This window comes from Geospiza fortis, unplaced genomic scaffold (assembly GCF_000277835.1).
Source record: "Geospiza fortis unplaced genomic scaffold, GeoFor_1.0 scaffold146, whole genome shotgun sequence".
NCBI lineage: Eukaryota > Metazoa > Chordata > Aves > Passeriformes > Thraupidae > Geospiza > Geospiza fortis.
This window is the reverse complement of record NW_005054455.1, coordinates 1,394,484-1,400,561: the sequence shown is the minus strand read 5'-3', so window position 1 is coordinate 1,400,561 and position 6,078 is coordinate 1,394,484.

The following is a 6,078-nucleotide window of genomic DNA, read 5'->3' as shown; positions in this document are numbered from 1 at the left end:
ATCCTAAGCAACATCAGAAAACATGAACCTCAAGCCTCAAATGATATTTTTAATCTCAGGAAAAAAAGCAGTGATTTTGTTCATGTGTTTTTCAATCAACAGCAAGCAAATCAAATCTCCATGCTGGCTAAAAATGCTCAGCACAATTGCAATAAGGTGCCAATTGCCGAAAAAGTCAAATTACTTTTAAAAACATTATTTAAACAAACACTTCAGAGATGCATTAATAGTTCTGAAAATACTCAAATCATGTTGTAGATATTTATTACACATGCTTTGCATGCATTCCAGGTTCCTGTTTCTGCTGTACACCTGTTTTTATGGGCATTTTTGCCTTAGGATTATACCCTGGAAGCCCCAGGAAAATGTGCAAGTGAGGAGGGAGAAGTTTCATCCAGTCCATAGTGTTGACTTCTGTAGTTAGTACAGTCAGCAGAGATAATAATGATAAAAAAGCTCAGCTAATCTCAGTTCTCAGAACATTTACTTCTTTTTTGGGGGATTTTTTTTCCAGCTTGAGCCCCTGGTTTTGTGTTCTGTGCACTCTGTAGAGTGCTGCATCCTGCTTACATTTTTTCTTCAGTTGGTTAAGTTTTATGTCTCTGCGAGAAAATGCAGTTGTATTGAGCAATTGAGAAGAAAGCTCCAGAGAGGTCTTAATGTGTGGAATTTGTCACTGTTATTTCAATCCGTGAGTAGAAAATTGACTTTGTTTTGAAATTCAGGTTTTATCTCTGTCTTCATTACCCAGCAGAATGGGTTGGTGGTTGTGGGGCTGGGGAAAAGGAGGAGGAGCCCTTCTGTGTGCAGGGATTTCCTGGGGCTGTAAGGGATGCAAAAGGCAGCAGCAGAAAGGAGAGGGCAGAAATGCCAAATATTCCAGCTGTGCTACATGGCACATCCCTGTTTCATATCAAATACCTCAGCAATCCCCTTGATTTTATTATTTGTAACACAACTATTTGTATTGCAGCCAGGGTTAGAATTAAGCACAACTTAATTCTCAGTTTGGGCACTAAGGCTCTGAACGTGTTTATTTCCTTGGGATGTATTTTCATACTTGCCTGGTTTACTTTTATATGTTATTGTTTATAGTGTAATTTCTGGACTGCAAACCTGCATTGTGCTTTTTAAAATTCCTTTTCACAAGTTCAGAAATAAAACTCCATGAAAAAAAGCTGTGAAATGAGGCAGGCCAAGCTTTACAAATTGCAGAGTAATCCCAGACTGCTGTTTTACTACAATTTCCAAGTTATCTCTGCCTGGAGTAAGAACAAAACTCTTTAATATAGGGCTGCTCTCAAGTTTTATTAAACCAGTTGCTTAGTGTGAAATTAATTTGTTCAGGAAGGAATATAAATCAGCTGAGGTGAAAGAAAATTGATTTTTACACCACCTTTCACTTGTTGCACTCTTAGTAGTATGAGCTTCATCAGACCCTTGGAGTGTTTATAGGTGTTATAAAATGTTTAACACTTGATAGATTGAGGTGCTTGAAGGGGTTTCAGGCATTAGAGGATTATATTGAGATTCCATTGCTCTCAGTCTGGAATTTGGCACGCTGGGAAGGAAATGTGTTCTCCGTATTGTCAATTTAGCCAGAAATAGAAACTTTTTGTCTGGCACTACAGGACTGATAGTTGCAGTGAGAATCTCCAACTTGGAACCAATGCTGTAGCATCGAATGTAAAATTGGTGTAAATAGTTTCACAAATATAATTGAAGTCACAAAAGGAATTTGGAATTATGCAGGAATTCATAAATGCTCCAAATGGGCATTTTGCTTCTGTGTCTCAGCTGTCAGTGCAAGTTCCCAGAAGTGTGATACTTGAGGTGTTTCTCTCTTGCAGAGAATGCATAATTATAATTCTGTTATAGTACACATGCTAGCATGGCAGAGTGTTTTGCCATGAAATAAGAGAACAAGGTAGAAAATACAAAAACGCAGAGAAATCCAATCTTGAGAGATATGAAACAGCTCACTTTTACATTGTAGGTCTTACAAATTTAGCAGTGTAGTTTATTACTGTGTTTTCAGAACTTTTTGGAAATGCAGCAGGTTTTACATATGATGGCAGTAATTTTCTTTCAGACTATATAGTAGATATGTGCTTTCCTAAAGCCGGGTAAGGTATGGAATAAATGGAATAATGCCTGTGTTGGGTTTGTGGGTTTGAGCTTTTGCCTCATGTACAGCAGCGGGAATCAGCAGCCTGGACTGAGGCTTTTTGAATCCAGTTTAACTCTTGATGAGTTGCAAATAGAAATAATAACTTTGATGTTATAGGTGGCAAACAGCTTGGAGCCCTTGGTGGCTGCTCTGGAGGCTGTGGCTGCTCGCCAGCAGTGCATTGCTGAGCTGTTCTGCTAAGGGATGTTAAGTTTGGAAAATATGTCCAGAATTGCTTCCATGTACTGCAGATCCTCACTCAGTGTGTTCTTGGAGGTGTGTTTGAGCCAGCTGACTCTGGGTGAATCGTTGCTGCTGTGGTGGAGCAGCTCAGAAATGAGTTTTCACTCCCTGCACACCTGGAGCAGCAGCCAGCACTGCTCGTGCTCCCTGGTCCACAGATGCCACTCTAATTAATAGTCAAAATTAATATCCTTCATGAATGGAGATGATTGAGGGAGGGCAGTATAAACAAGTTAATTTTCTCTCTGTTTCCAGAGATTGATTTTTCTCTTGTCCCCATCCCTGTTTACCTTGAGAGTTGTCTGTGTGAGTGTGGAGAGCAGGCCAGCACAGCTCCTGGAGGACATCAGTGTACAGTGCAGAAATGAAGTTTATTTCAGCAATACAAGCTGTGTGTTGATTCTTTATCCTTCTAATCAAAGATGGGTATTTACTTAATGGAGTAAATTAGCAAATCAGAAATGCTGAAATCAATCTTTCTTCATATTGTGGATTAATTTCAAAATTGTGAAAGCATGATACATAATTTACAGTCCCTTGGACAGAAGCTTTCTCTGAATTGTTATTTGAGAAATCAGGCTATACTTTAGTTGTTGTTTTCTTATGATTTTATGTGCCTTTAGTCACCTCTGAGGTTTTTAACTGGGGTGCTGCTATTTTTCTTATGCTTGAGTAACAGCACATCATCTCTGGTTTGCTTCAGCATGCCAAGAAAAACATGGAAAGATGAAGCAGGTTACTTCCCACCATTAAAAGGATATTTTGATTCCAAGGAAGTACAAGCAGTGCATTCCTTTTTGCAATAAATATGCTGGCTTGATTTTAAAACAAGTTTCCTATTAAGAAACAGCTAATTCCATTGATAGCACATTAACAGAATATGTAACTCGAGTAAAGATGCAACAATAAATCAAATAAAGCAATTACATAAATTGGAGCACCTTTGAAAAGTAGGACAAGTTACTGAGTGTGTTATTTATTTAATACCAACTTAATATCACAAGAGCAAACAGTAAGACAGGTAAAGTACATCAAAATATTAATTATATGGATCCATGCTATAACTTATAAGAAATGCTTACTTACTGCTCCCCTTCAAGGGAATTGCTGATAGAAGTTAAAGCATAACATCTTGAATTATTCACAAGTATCTGAATTATGATGGGTAGATCTAAATGATACCCAGAAGAGCTTTGATATTTAAACAGGACAAAGACATTTAACCAATTCTCTCTGACTTGTGGCTCTGAGACTTGAATCATTCCTTCCTGCAAAGATTTTCAAGCTAAAAACTATGAAAGTAGGTTTTTGAGTAAAGAAAATAATCTTGTTTTTGTTTAGTGGCTAGGTATAAATAATGATTTAAAATGTTTAATATTGTTTTTCATTCCAAAAGCATTTCCAAAATGTTTTACAAGGTAAGATTAGGGGAAAAAAACCTCAAAATATTGCCATGATTCCTTTAGACAAACTGTTTCCTGACAGCAGTGAGTATCTGATGCTTTTGAAGTGATTGCCTTCTGTTACAAGATCCTGAGCCATTTTTAATTTGACTTGGAATACAATTCAATTGGAGGAAGCAGTTATCTCCCAGTCCTTCCAACAATTTCTCTTAACCCCTGGAAAGATGAAGACACCTTTCGGCGCAGCCAGGCAGGATTTGGCTATTGCCCAGAAGATTGGGTGACTCAGGCTGGGATTTGCAGCTTTTGGTAAATGTGGCAGCTTTTTGAATGCAGTCTAACTCTTGATGAGTTGCAAATAGAAATGATAACTTGGATATTATAGGTGGCAAATAGCTGGGGGCACTTGGTGGCTGCTCTGGAGGCTGTGGCTGCTCTCCAGCCCTCATTGCCCAGGTCAGGGTCAGCTCCTGCCCCCAGGGATTGAACTCCTGGATCGAGAAGCCAAAGAGCAGCAGAGCAGCTTCCAGGAGGATAAATTAGCTTGGAGAAGATTGCTCTCCTCTGAATTGCCAGTAGTGGGGAGTGCAGTGAGCCAGAGCCAGTTTTGGCAGGAAGGATTGCTCACACCCCCATGGGGAGGGCAGTTCTGAGGAGCATCCAGTTTTAGTGCTGTTTCAACCAATTCATCCTCAATTTGAGTTCAGGTTACAGCACTTCCATATCTGCACTCTCTAAAGAGAAATGTGAATTTGTTGCTTAGCATTGGAGATGATCTTTTTCTAAGGCTCAGTTAAGAAATCCATGAAGAAAAATATTTTTTATGGGAATAGAGGAACTATTGCTTCATTTCTGTATTAAGTCTGAGGAGGGAATGCTGATTGTGAGTGCAATCCCTGAGAAATGTAGCTTTGGTCAAGAAGAGAGTAAGGATGAACTGCACTTTATGCCATAATAATCACATTTGTATCATCCGGAGATTCAGCTGCTTATTCCCTCTGTAGATGGAAAAGAGATCCATTTCCATGGTATAAGCCAGACTCCACTGTGCCTCAATCCTCTGTATCGTGTCCTGTGGCATTCACTTCTCTGAAAAAATCCCTTCACCCAGGATTTTTTCTTTTAGGAAGCTGAGAAGCCTCAGAGAAAATGAAAACAATTCTTATCTCATTTGCTTCTCCTGTGTTGTGCTCATGTGGAATGTGTTTGGAGATTGTTTACCCACAGGTGATTGTTCCATTGGATTCTGCTGTGAGTTGTTTTCACTCTTTGGCCAGTCAGGGCCAGGCTGTGTCAGGGCTCTGGAAAGAGTCAGGAGTTTTCATTATTATCTTTTTAGCATTCAGTAAGTATCCTTTCTGTATTCTTTAGTATAGTATAGTACAGTATTCTTTAATATAATATATTACTGTCGTATTTTCTGGAAAAATCCCTTTGCCAGGATTTTTCTCCTGGGAAGCTGAGAAGCCTCAGAGAAAAAGGAAAACAATATTGTCTTATTTGCTTCTCCTCTGTTTTGGTGCTTTGTAATGTGGTTTGGAAATTGTTTATCCAACAGGTCATTGTTTCATTGGTTTCATGTGAATTGTTTTTGCTCAATGACCAATCACTGTCCAGCTGTGTCAGGACTCTAGAGAGCCACGAGTTTTTATTATCATTCTTTGTAGCCTTCTGTCTGTATCCTTTCTCTATTCTTTAGTACAGTTTAGTACAGCATTCTTTAATATAATATATATCATAAAATAATAAATTAGCCTTCTAAGAACTTGGAGTCAGATTCATGTTTCCTCCCCATGACAGGGGACTCTGAAAATACCACAATAATATAGTACCATAAAAAAATAAATTAGCCTTCTGAGGACATGGAGTCAGATTGATCATTCCTTCCTGCCACAGGGCATCCCACAAATACAATAGTGTCCCACAAAACCTCTGATCCTGCGGGATGTGGGCACAGGGATGGAGCCTCAATTCTTGGCTGAATCCCCATGGGTAGGAGGAGCTTGGTGCAGGGCTGGAGTTCAGTGTTCATCCCTTGGTTTCTGATGCAGCAAATCCAGTGCTGACTGTCCTGGTGCTCATGAAATGTAAATAGAATTAAGGGGTGGGACTGAATGTGCAAAGTTGGGATTGTTTTGGAAGGCAGTTCTGCAGGAAAACTTGCAGGGAGAATGATCAGGTGTTAATAGAGGGAGTTCTGTGAGGGTGCAGTATGAGAAATCCCTGTACAAAGTGAGACTTGTCATGTTCAAAGTATTGTGG